A 14,287-nucleotide genomic window follows, 5' to 3' on the forward strand; every position below is an offset into this window, starting at 1 on the left:
TGCACCACTGAAAAGAGGTTCTTTAGAACCTGCAAATCACTGCCTTGTAGCAATTTCCTAAGAATAAAATAGTTTTCATCACTTAGTTTTATCTTTTAGCTTTTAACTGCCTTCTGATTCTCACTATTTGAGGATTTTTCCTCAGTTTATTCCCTTACTCCCCACATCCTTCCTAAAGGGACCTAACCTCTTTTCAGCCATATACTCTGGCAGCCAACTCAAAAAGGGCAACATGAAGTTTCGCATTACGCTCTGTCCAGTACAGCTGTCAATTTCCAATGAAAGAGTTGATCTTACGTTTTCCTGTGTCTCACATGCAGGTCATCTAACCAACCTAAAGTAAAAGAGCCCAATTATGTATTCACTCACCTACACATTTATTTACACACTCTAATCAGCTTTATACAGCCAGAAGATTTGATATGAGGACGAGGCTGGGAATAAATGTCATTAGGCTTAGGGAAGCGAAGAGGAGAACATAAGATACGGTCTTCTGGTATAGTCAGACTCATCAGATGTGGTCATAATATGAAACTACATCCTTGTCCTGTTTATGTCTGGGATGGTGTGAAATTTCTTCATAGGAGCCCATATAGTTCTGTGTATTGGATTTGTGCCTAAATCTCTATTAATAACGCACTGATGTTTTGGCAGTTTGTGAACTGTGCTTGCACATCATCAGGGCTTTCTCTTTTTCACACTTTGTTCCCACAGTAATAGGGGTGGGCAAGACACGGGGAGGGCACACAGCTGAGACAGTTGACCCAAACTGGCTAAAGGGATATTCCATGCCATATAATGCCAAAAAAACAGAGGTGAAAAAGGCAGGTTGGGTGGAAGTGGGCAGTGGGCAAAGAATGGCTGGGCATCTGTCTGCCTGTGGGAGATGGTGATTTCGTTGCTTCTTTTTCCTCTTTACCTTTTAAACTGCCTTTATCTTGAATCATGAGTTTTCTTGCGTTTTTTTTTTTTTTTTTCCTGTTTTATTTTTTTTTTACCCCTTATCCCCCTGGGTAGGGAGAGTGAGCAAATGGCTATGTGAGTGGCTTGGCTGCTGACCAAGGTTGGTACTCCGCCATCCTTAATGTACAGAATTATACTATGTGTATGTCCAATGGTGCAGAGGAAAGATAACCTGAATTTTCCAAAGAGAGATGACACCTTCCTTCCCAAGTCTTCCTGAGTTGGGAAATTGCAGAACGCTTCAGTGGAAGAGAAGAGAAGGGAGAGACCTAATTTTGTCCTCTACAAGAGTATAAGAAACCTCACAAAGAAATTGCTCCATACTATCTTTTCAGAACTGTGCAAAAAAATGCAGATTTGTGTAATAATCTTATGACTCTTAAGCCAAAATAAATAAATAAATAAACAAATTGTGGTCACTTTTCAGAGGACCAGAAGTATGACTGGTTCCACATTATGAGCAAGAGTTTCTTGGGTGCTGAATTACTCTTATCAGCAAACGGACTTGGATTCGCCTGTGATGTCCTAGTATCTCTATGGGCATTTGAAGCTGGCATTCCCACCTCAGAAACAGATCCATATGTTGAAGGTACTGGGTTACTAACTAGCATGGTGCCTGCTTTGCTGGCCTCTAAATAAACCAGCTTTAAAGTAAGGACATGCAGGGTAGTAGTGCCACAGCTTAAAAGAGGACTGAAGGAGGAAGGTGTTGAGAAGGTAAGTGCATTTGGACAAGCTCCAGGATTCCTCCTAGTGTCATGAATCCAATAATTTCTGTGAGAAGGCATTTCAAAGGCAACATTATTGCAATAATGGGGTGCCTGCTTAATGAAAGTGTGTTCTTGAGTGAGTACTGCCACTGTATTTTGCAGTTATGACAAAGTTGGCCTAAAAGAATCTAAACTAAGATCTGAACGGATTTTCCACAAATTAATTGTTGAACACAGGAGCTGACAATGAAAGTGGTGATGCCAGCTTTAAAACAAGCATTTATTGAGGAATAAAAAACAACAAAACACCCTACAGAAAAAAAACAACAAACCAAACCACACCCCCCCAAAAGAAAAACCAAAGCAAACAAACAAAAAAAACAAAAGAAAAACAAAACAACACAAAAAACCCTCAAACTAAAACAAAAAAAGTCCTTCAGGGTTTACAGTTCCTTTCTTTGTTTTTTGCACAATGCTCTGTCTAATTCACATTAAATTCAGCATGATCTCAATATCAACTTCTTGTCATGATGGAGTTCCAGTGTAGGGACAGAATATTTAGTACTTGTTCCTAGGAGGTTTTTACTTAATTTGCCTGTGGAAAGTCCTTCTACCCATCTCATACTTGAAAGTCCAGCCCAGAAGTTGTACTTCCATTTTGTATCATGCAGATGTTGATCAGGTTTGTTCTGGTAATCCATTATTTAGAGTTTTGAATTCTCCAAACTTGAGTTTGTAATTAAATGTAGCTTCAAAGCAATAGGTACAACTTGGAATAATTACTACAAATCAGACCTTATGTCCAAATTAATTCCTTTGCAGCCAGTGGAACTTTTACCTATGTAAATACTCTATTTGGTACAAAGTTATTCCTGTTCAGCTCAAAATAGATGGTTCTGTGCACATCCACTCCTGCTTCAGGCCACTTATTAGATAGCATCACCACATTTTGTACATTTGAACCTTTTAGTTTCTCAGCTACAAATACCAATTCATATAATCTTGCTTACATCCTGCAATGTTTCTGCCCCTGTCCCATCAAAAAGTATGTTATCACTGGATGAAGTTTTAACTCTGCAGCTCCTGGTATGAAAACAAAACCACTCTTCTTTACTATGCCTTCAGAGAACTCAGAAGAAAGAACAGACATAAAAGCACAACAGAGCTGGTTTTTTACACCATACAAAGTGAAATAGTCATTAAAATATTATATAACACATTTTAACATTCCTTGCAGATTGTAACAGGATATAACACCTGAACTGATGGTGCTAGACTGTTAATGCAGTGAGTTATCGAATCTAAGAGTGACTCTATGTTAATAAACAGTGATATGAACATAAATAACATGTCTAATATTTATGCAGATGGAAATTTCCTGAATTTTCTATTCTGAAGTTAAGAAGTAGGTAATTATGTAAGTATTTGAAAAAGATTCTAAACGTATGTATAATCACTGGTACTGCATAGATTTCTTTGCAAAAAGATGCTTTTTTTTTTTCTCTATCAGATATCTGATTTTGAAGAAAACTAGCCATTCAAAATACAGCTTTCTAAACTTATGTGCTGTCCCCTTAATTTTATAACTGAAAATGGTTTAAGACCCTAATTCAGGAATTTATCTGCTTTAAAGCAGTTTACTCAGTCTAAGTGCCTGTGCACTTCATTTTGGTGTCACTTACTTGCTGTATCTCTGGCTATATGAATAAGAAACGAGATATTTCTTTCTTCAAACACCTAAAACAAGTGTAGGATCTCAGTGTGATTCTTGGCTTGCAGTATAGTTTTGAATAATGTCACCTGCCCAGAACAACCATCTATCAAAGTAGTTGTGAAGAAGCTTGCTTTTAGCTATTCATTGTAGGTCATTCTCTGTTCTGAAAAATATATCTGCTTGTTCAATATATAATATATGAGGCATGTTGAGAATGATTAACTGGAATCACAGAAGTTTTCAGCTTTTTGTTTAACCTCTTTGAGAATAAGATGTGACAATCCACACAAATGAAATACAGTCTAATTTAGAATGTCAGATCAGAAAGTTTGTCTGACTTGATAACTCCACATAAAATAACTTAATTCCTTCCTGACACAACACAATTATCTGGTGTAAACATCATTAGAAACGACTGAAATTGTATGGAATAGATTATTTGATACAGAATATGTTTTTTATTTGCTTGGGATGAGCACAATAAAACATCGAAAGTATATCCATAGTAATGAGATGCAGTGGGAGTGCCATTTTATAATGCTCATATCAATATTTAGACCTAATGTCTAATTTCTGCAAAGGACTCCCAAGACATTTCTGTAAATTACATATGCACAGAGGTATGAATGTACAATAAGACATTAATACAAATACCAGAAAATCCAGGTTCTCAAATACATTGAAATACAGGTAGTATTCTAGAGGGCCTAGAAGGAAGTGTTTTGCAAATGAGTTCAATTAATCACATATTTATCTATATGAAATACAAGGAAAAGAAAATAATTTGAAGAGGAAAAGAATCCTTTGATATGGGCATTATGATCCTGATAAGCCTAAATTCCCCTTCCCATACATGGAGATATGATAATATAAGAGGAAGGGTGAAAAAAGTCTGCCATTACTCAGCAAAAACATGTTTAGTGATTTCTTTTCCACATATAATCCATCATCAGAGGAAGAAGAAAGAGATGTCCTAAGATACAACACTGGGGAGAAACACGACACAGACAGAGTGACAAACAACTTCTGCCTCTGCATCCCTCTATCAAAAGATCAGCGGTGTGACACAAACTGCCATCTGCACTCCATAGGGGAAGAAAGAGGTATGTAGTGGCTGCAGACTAAAGCTAGCAGATTTGTATACCATTTTATGGTAGGTAACACACCTTGCCTGGCACATAACCTAAAATTATATTCCCCAAAACTGATATTCTATGAAGAGGACTACTGTAATGCAGGCACCTAACCAGACTCCTTCCTCCAGTTGTTATTCCTTACAAAAAACCATATCTCTGTCTTGGAAATATCCACATAACAATTAAAAATAGGTAACAGCAATGGTGAAAAACAAACCCTTCACTCTACCTCATCTCTTTCCTTTTGCAGACAGTCTAAAAACCTTTAAACCTCTCAGTAGCAATCCAGAAGTCCAGCTCTCACCTCAAAGGCTACCAGAAGAAAAAATAAATTTTATGTTGGCCCTGTAATCCAGTTTAGTTAAAGATCTCCTTTAAGTTAATGTAGTGTAGGAGGGAAGGAACAGAGTCATCTACTTGTGGAGACAAGCATCCTTTCTGGCATCAGAGTTCATTCCAGCATTTTAGCAGCTTATGAACAGTTGCTGTTTTCTGGTATGTCTTGTGCTTTGAAGGTCAGTTGTGTCTTAGTACATGATGCATCAACCTGAGGAAAACATTGTGTTGTCTAATTGCCTATTTTAGAACCTATTGTGAAAAAACACAGGTTAAATGTTTTGTCAGGGAGAAAGAGATTGATGAGTTGCTTGGAAAATAGAAATAGCTCCAGCCTGGATATAGCATCCTCCACAGCTGTGGGCACACTGTCTCTGATAGTTCAAGGTTTCTTTGTTGTCAGTTTTTAATTTTTTAACTTGACAGCAAATGCTAGGTTGTATCATCAACAGAAATCAGGGAGTTGTCACTTAGGTCAGGTGCCTTTTTAGGAGGAAACTCATTCAGCTGAATTATTAATTGGTGTCATCAAAAATGTAATTCAGACTTTTCAGCTCATCATCATTTAGACTATTGGATTTTTTTCAACTGAGTCCAAAAAATCTCTAAAACTATGGAGGGAATACATATACTGTTGTTGTGGTTTAAGCCCAGCCGGCAATCCAGAAACCATGCAGCCGCTCGCTTGGTTGGGCTGCAGTGATTATCACTGTGGTCAGAGTGGCTGCAGTATCTGTTGTCGAGGTTTGGGTAGCTGCTGTATTTGTCACTGGGGCTGGTGTAGCTTCTGTACTTGGAGCTGCAGTTGCTGCACTGTGTTGTTGTCGGAGTTTGAGTAGCTGCTGTACTTGTTGCTGAGGTTGGTGTAGCTGCTGTGCTTGGAGCTGGAGTAGCTTCGTTATCTGTTTCAGTCAGAGTTTGAGTAGCTGCTGTACTTGTCACTAGGGTTAGAGTAGCTGCATTGTCGGTTGCTTTGCCATCAGATCCAGAGACATTTTTTTCCCTTTGAAGGTGCTGGATGGTTTTGAACAGGGCTCTGTAAGCATAGGCCAAGCCCCAGCAGGTTGCCATGATTTGTCCCTATCTGGTATGACCAGGATGACAACACACCTCATTTAAATATTTTACTAATTTTACTGGATTTGGACTTGTTCAGTGGTGAAGTTCCAAAACACTGGAGGGGCCCACTGGCCTAGATACTTGTCCATACTATCCCACACACCCTGCCACTCATGACTGTCCAGCCTTGGGGAAAATCTCTTGGTCCTCCTATATCATTGTCTAACCCTAGACAAGATCCAAACCTGACTCTGCTTAACTTTTGAGATAAGAAGAAATGGTCATGGGTAAAACACACTTTGTATGTGTGCCAACATAGTGATCCTGTTCACAATCAGCAGGCAAGTCTCAAGGGTACTCAAAGGCCATTTGAAACCTTCAGAACTCTCAAATGATGCTGTAAATGGTCTGGTGGGGTGGGGCTGAGAATGTAAGGGGATGTCTCCTTCACAGGTTGATCACCCGAGGAGGGGAAAAAAGATGTGTAATTGCTAAACACTTCTATTATATAACTCCCAAAGTATAGAGGTGGTGACCACACTGGGAACTCAAGCCAGATCAGTTTCATCATCAATGATTCTATTGTATTCCAAATCATTAACATAAAGTACAATGAAACAAGAACCTTAGCCCAAGGCCCCCAGCAGATAAACACTAAGACAACAAATACCGGCTATAATAGATCAAGAGCAACAACTTTGAGAGCCAATAAATCAGCATTGTGATGAGTGACTATTAATCCGAAACAATGAATGCTTATCACAAATACAATTAGACACACTCCTTTCAGATCTGTCGTTATCTTAACCCTTCATGCCCCATGTTGGGTGCCAAAAAGAACTATCCTGTTTTAAACCCAGCCAGCAACCCAGAAACCACGCAGCCCCAGCCGCAGCTCACTCACTGCTCCCTCTATCTCCCACCACTCCCGGAGGGATGGGGAGGAGAATAGAAAGAATGTAACTCCCATGGGTTGAGATAAGAACAGTCCAGTAACTAAAGTGTAACACAAACCACTACTGCTAACCACCAACAATAACAATGATAAGGGAAATAACAAGGGAAGAGAATACAATTGCTCACCACCTGCTGAACGATATCCAGCCTGACCCGAGCAGTGATCTAGCTTTTCCAGGTAACTGCCCCCAGTTTATATACTGGGCATGACATGCTGTAGTATGGAATACCTCTTTGGCTACTTTGGGTCAGGTGTCCTGTCTCTGCTTCCTCCCGGCTTCCCCTCCTCCATGGCAGAGCATGAGACTCACAAAGTCCTTGGTCAGAATAAACATTACTGAGCAGCAACTAAAAACATCGGTGTTATCAGTGCTGTTCCCAGGCTGAAAGTAAAAAACACAGCACTTCACCAGCTATTAAGAAGAAGAAAAATGACTACTACTGCTGAACCCAGGACAATTGTCTATAAACACTTCTCTTCTAAGCATGCAACTGACTTATCAATACCTTTCTAAGAGAGGAATCTGTATCAATTCAGAGATCTTTTACCCTTTATTACTTTTTGTTTGGTTTTGTTTGGGTTTTTTTTCCTCACCAAATAAGCTCTTTAAACTATCCCCTAAAGGATATATTTTGCCTTGTGACTTGTTGCCTTGTTACTGTGTCTCCACTCAAAGTCAGCAAGAGAGTTTCACGGTGTCCTGAACCACCTCCTGCAGGACTCCTTTCTTCCTCTCCACTTGTTATAGTGGAAGGCCCCACTAAAACTAAAGTTAACTGTACTGTAAAGTTACATGCTGCAATGTGGATTAGTAAAACTAGTACCCTTTGCATAACCAACTGGTGCAAAGCCTGTGGTGTAGATGAATGGTGCATTGTGGATTGCCAGCACTTTCACAGAAAAATTGAGGCATCTTGAGGTCAGGTTCACACAGTTCCCTCTGTTATATTACACAACAGCAAATTTGAAATAATTCTCTTGAATAATAGAGTTGCTCGGTCCAAAATTCTGTGACATATTCTGAACAAAACTATAATTAAATATTTTAGAGATGCCAGATCTAGATTTAGTTACACATCAGTTTAACAAGTATGTAGCTTGTATCAGAAGAAAAGCATTTACTTTGGGAATTCTTTTTTCTAGCAGAATTTAATTGAAGTATTTAAATATACTTTTTATGACTAAGTGGCATGTCTTAACATACGATGACTATGGCCCTCCAGTAGAAAAAGTAATGGTCGTTGTTTAAATCCAGTCTGGTAACTTGTTCACTCACTCCCAGTGAGTGGTGCCGAGCTGACAACAATCGAGGTCCGTGTCCCCCCCCCACTGGGGTTCTCCCCTTCCCCACTCCCGGAGGAACAGGGAGGAGGATCGAAAAAAAAGTGCAACTCCCACGGGTTGAGACAAGAACAGTCCAGCAACCAATGTACAACACAAATCACCACTGCTACTATCAACTACAACAATGATAAGGGAAAATAACAAGGGAAGAGAATACGATACCACCGGCCAAGAAAATGAGTTCCCCCCCGGAAGCCAGCGTGTCCTTCCGGGTAACTCCCAGTCACCCCCCACCCCGGCCATGACGTGCTGTGGTATGGAATACCTCCCTGGCTAGCCCGGGTCAGGCCCCCCGGTCTCTGCTTCCTCCCGGCTTCCCCTCCTCCCTGGCAGAGCATGAGCCTCACAAAGTCCTTGGTCAGGGTAAACAACATCACTTAACAACAACTGAAAACATCGACTTCACCAACACTGTTCTCAGGCTGGAAGTCAAAACACAGCACTGCACCAGCTAACACAAAGAAAAAAAAAAACATGACTGCTACTGCTGAACCCAGGACAATTTATTGCAAATTCATTCTTCTCTAGTGTACAGAGACATTTTTGAAAAAATTTTAAAGCTTATAACCTTTCTTTGAGAAATATTTTATTGGAAAAATATGATGTATCTAGTAATAGCAGAGACTACACCTATGCAAACCCTTACACACACCCCCCACTGGAAAAATTAATCAGTTCAGTTCATCGATCCATTTCTCAATACCTTAGTAATTACTTGTATCAGTTTTGGTTTTTGGTTGTTTGGGGTTTTTTCAGTATTTCTCAAAAAGCTTTTCCATTGCAATGAAAATTCCCTACTGCTTCTGGTATCTCTGTTCTTAGGGACAACTCCAACTTTCCTGAGTACAAAAGATATTGTCTCCTACCTCAGAAGTAGTCAGCTTTCCTGACCCTGCAAACCACACATGGAAACACTTGCAATGCATCTGTGAAATACCTTTGAGACTTAAGAAACAGGAATCCTTAGCAATTCTTCCATCTGAAAGAGATGACAAAAGTTTCTCAGGGGTGCTGGAAGGGTGTGGGTATGCAGCTGGTCTCCACAGAGATCTCATAATATCCTCAGCACCTTTTTCTATCTCATTTCTGCTGTAACTGAGGGTTTGGACTGCCTACCAAAACAGCAGATCCCCTCTGACAGTCGTGCAGTACAGCCTAGCACTGGCATCACAGCTGAATTGCTTGTGGCTCATCAGCCGCTAGCCTGCTGTACTGACCTTTTTTAACAGATGAAGAACGTTCAGTCATTGAATTTCTCATTGACTGTCCTCTTCACTCTACATTGATCTTGATATTTGACCACAGAATTTGGATCAATGGAGGTTCATAAGTCAGATTTTTTTTTTTCCTAGATTTGAATATACTTTTTGTAAAGGAGAATACTAACTCTATAACAACAATAGGCTGACTTATCTGTGGCTGTTATTATCACCTCAGAAGTGTTCCCAGGCAATGTTTAAAGGTTTAGATGAACCCCCCTCTCCATAATTGCTTCTTTAATTCCCTTCTAGAGGCAAGTACAAGAGACAAGGACCTACAATCATCAGCATTTTCTGCAGTTAATGTTTACTTCAAGTTTGTGTGTTTACTATTTACTTGTTTACTGTTAACTTAAATTTTACCTCAGTGGATATCAGAACATTGAGGTGAATCTTTCCATGGCTTTTTCCTTAATGTGAGAAGATTAAAAGGTTCTACAGTCAGCTATTCTAGCCTTTACTGCAGATAATTCCTTCTGAATAACAAAAAGGTTAAGTCTTCTGACCATTAGACTTAAAACAAATCTTCACTGATTATTCTGCAAAATAAACTTCCCTTAGCCCAGGAGTCCAGTATTCTTCTGCAAACCACATAATCTATTCAAACTCTATACAGGTAGTTCTGCTGCTCCATCATCTCAGAAGCTTGGATGCTGTTCCCTGCAAACTTTCTGCTTTATCTCCCAAACCATTTTTCAGAACTACCTTTCAGCTGTACATGCACATTTGGTTGCAGCCAGGAAGTTCCCCCTATCTCTAGAACACAGCAACCAGCATAGTCAGGCTTACAAAGAGAACATTATATAGCTATCTAACAAATTGCAAGCAGAAAAATAAAGCAAATGTGGCCTTTCTGCCAGATAGGCTACCTTCATTCCAAGCCAATTTTAATATTTAGCACAGAACTATATTTCTCTGCTTTAGTGTCCTGGTTCATTCCTTTTGTTCTAAAAACTGCAAGGAATGAATCTGTCTTCAGTAAATTCTCCTACTGAAGGAAAGCTACTGGTGGCTTGTGCCTGTCTGGCTTGCCCATAGTTCAGTTAAGCATACACTTGAATAGGTGACTAAACTTGCAGCTGTGGAATTTATCTGTTACCGTTGTCTTAGAAAGTACATGAGATGATGTAATGGGTTCTTAAACCACTCTAAAGAATTGCATTCCAGAATTATTCAAAGGATTCTTTTTCTTTTTCTTTTTTTTTTTTTTTCAGTTGTGGAGAAAGTAATAGGAAGATGAGAAAAATTTATTATTAGTTGCAGCTCCTGCTTAGATGTAGGTGGTCAAGAAAGACCGAATTCAAGAGGGCTTTAACACAGAAACCGGAATAGAAAGAATTCAGGCTGAAGTCACAAGACTAGATAGCAGCAAAGTTATGGACAGATACTGTTTCTGGCTTTCCATAGATCAAATTATAAAATATAAGGAATGTGTAACATGGAATTAAAAAAATCCATAACAACTGAATTGTAACTATGTATCCAATTTCAGTTCAATACCGAAAGTGATCTACTGTCCCTCTGGTGTGTTTCCTCTGTCACATCTTTCTCTTTTCCATAAACAGAGGAAGTCAATATGGGTTACCTTACAAACTAAAGATTCAGGTCTCTGCACAACATGGCTATGTCAGCTCCTTTCAGTGAAGGTAAAAATGCCAAAGATGCACTGTGGAAGTATCATGAAGGTTTAAAATCATTACCTGTTTCAGCTGCCTAGCTTTTAAAAAACTATGCTAAGTCACTTGAAAGTTTTGTAACAGTCTGCTAATTATTTGTTTTGAATGGAGAAAATTTTGTAATGAGGCAGGAATTACCTAAAAAGAACTGTCACATGTATGAGATTGTTACACCAATATAAGACTTTATAAAGAGGGAGCTGATGAGTTCAGGGATGAAAATGTGAATATGGCACAAGTATCTGTTAAACTGTTAATCTGATAAAGTGGTCAGGATAATTGCTGTTGGTACTGTAAACTGGTTTTCACAGAGCTCATTTTTCAAAATGTTCCTGGTTACCTCTGCAGACCTAATTGTGTGGTGTGCAGAGCTCTTCTAAGCAGGGCTAGTGAAACTAAGGAAGCAGATTCTAAGTTAAAGATTTTTAGACTTGAGTTACTGAAATACCTGTACAAGCTGAACCAATAAACATTTGGCATAGTGACAGTGTTTTAGAAAATGTGTTCAGTAAGGACTTTGCCATGATGTTTTGGTTATATAGTAGAGGCATTCTGGCATCTACTTTGAGAAGCATTCTTTATGTAATTCCTTGCACAAGTGGAAACTGTCACTGAAGCAAGGGCATGCTTCGTGCAGGCTTCTACTTGGTGACCAATTTCATCCTGAGTTCAAGCCTTTGAGGCACCAAGCACTCTAGTCTGCTCCAGGAAGGCAGACATGCTTAGCTCTCAGTTTATAAATGCTTCCTTGAACTCTGTCAGTGTACTCTGTGCATGACCACAGCTAAAGTCTGAACCAAAATACTTGTGGTCTGTAGGCAGCAATCCCACAACACGAACCATTGTGTTCTTTGGATGAGCTTTTGGTAACTGGGCTAAACTGCTCTGGGCTGAAATCCATTCTGTTACTCCTGTTGTTCCTCTGTATCTGTGCCTACTGCTTAAACTTTTCCAACACTGTTATTTTCCATGTAAGTAGCAGTAGTGGAAATGACTAACTTAATTTTCTGCTTCCATTAGATGCATGTGCTTGTGTGGAGCATGTAACTACTTGGAGATGTTTCGTGTCTGCCGTCTTGACTTTAGAAATATACCACCATCCTTTAAAGTGCAAGGAATCTTCCAGCCTAGGAGTGGGAAATGGTCTTGCTGTGAGGTTACTGAGGATGGAGGCGATTACAGTGAGAGGGGGTTCAATGAATTACAGGTTTTCTGCTTTAGCTGTTCTTGTTTTCTCCCCTTTAAGTCACCTAGAAAATGTGCATTGCCTATCTGTGTATGAAGAAATACAACTATTCATAATTTCCTAGAACAACATGTGGCACATATTTAGTTAAGAAGAACCCATCCATCTTCACAATATTTCTTTTTTGTAGAAAGACCCTCATTTCCACTAGGAGATGGATGTATTAGTAGAAAGGCAAAGGCTATTTTGCCGTGACACACTAGCTAGTTTCCTAGATGAAAGATGAAAAAGCAAATTAAAAAAAACCCTTTATTTTACAACTGTTTATGTAGAATTACATATAAGTCTTTTGGAAGTCTATTAGGGATTTTTTTTTATTGTTATTTTTTTAATTTAGGTAGGCCCACATTCATCTTTCAGGACCTGTGTCTCTTTGCTTCTGTATTCCATTGTCTGAACTTTCATTCTGTGCAATTTCCTTACTAAACCAGTATTTATATGAACTGATCATAACACTGGTTTTGACCTTTCTTTTGCAATGTTTAGTAAAGATTAGAGTAATTGTAATGCCAAAATTACTCCCTAAAACTTCATTACAATGTTTTGCAAAGTGCTATAATATGAAACAATGGGAAAAAGTGGGAGGGATAATTCCCTTTATGTGAAACTGTAATTCTGATTTAACTCACATGTTGCTATTACATGTGGTTTTATTTTGGGAAAAGTGCTACACCATTGTTTTCTATAATGTCTGCCACATGCTGCCTGTTGCTTTTGCATAGAATAGTATATTGTACTGCAGACAAAATAAAGTTATTTTCATATTTCTAGACAAACCAGTGCTGTGATGATTAAAATACTGGCATTATTCATATCATTTTTGGTTATCTATGATTTCTGGTTGAAAGAGTCATTGAAGAGCCAGAAATGCCTTCTCTGTAGGATTCCATGCTGCCTTATGTATGTTAGGTTTTCTAAGCCACTGCTGTTTATTTCTGCTATCGTGCTTGCATGTAACTTTGAAAAGTTATGAATGGAATTATCAGTTTAGTTTAAGATTCGCAGACCTAAAGCTAGATTTCTAATCTCCCTTTTCCCTTGTTCTGTCAACTTGGATTATATCAGCAGAGGCATGGAGACTGGAGACTGGATGTCTTTGACTTCATCTTTACTTTCCCCCATGATCTGTACATCCAAATTATATCTAAATTTACCATGTGTCCTGAGTTCAGCTGTAGCAGTCATTTTTCTCCTTAGTAGGTGGTGCGGTGCTGTGTTTTTGACGTGCAGCCTGGGAACAACACTGATAACACCGATGTTTTTAGTTGTTGCTAAGTAATATTTATTCTGACCAAGGACCTTCTTGTCTCACACTTTGCCAGGGAGGAGGGGAAGCCGGGAAAAAGCAGAGACAGGACACCTGACCCAAACTAACCAAAGAGGTATTCCATACCACAGCACATCATGCCCAATATATAAACTGGGGGAGTTATCCGGCAGGACTAGATCACTGCTCAGGTCAGGCTGGGTATCTGTCAGCAGGTGGTGAGCGGTTGTATTCTCTTCCCTTGTTATTTCCCTTATCATTATTGTTATTGGTGGCAGAAGTAGTGGTTTTGTGTTATACCTTAGTTACTGGATTGTGCTTATTTTAAACCATGGGAGTTACATTCTTTTGATTCTCCTCCCCATCCCTCTGGGAGCTGGGTGAGGAAGAAGGTGTGGAGTAAGCGAGCAGCTGCATGGTTCTGAGTTACTGGCTGGGCTTAAACCATGTCTCATAGCTCAGCTTACTTTTTTGGTCTTAACATCCTACAAATGGTTCTGCTTCAAAAGGCTTCTGTTAGAGTCATCTTGATTCTTCAAGCCCTTCTTCTTAGCTGTTAGCTTCCTTTTTTCTGTTGCATTAAATGCCTGTCTTTACCAGCACATCCTCTCAATATTTT

This window comes from Pezoporus wallicus, unplaced genomic scaffold, assembly GCF_028554395.1.
Source record: "Pezoporus wallicus isolate ANWC-B61680 ecotype Strahan unplaced genomic scaffold, APGP_CSIRO_Pwel_v1 contig_4131, whole genome shotgun sequence".
Lineage (NCBI taxonomy): Eukaryota > Metazoa > Chordata > Aves > Psittaciformes > Psittacidae > Pezoporus > Pezoporus wallicus.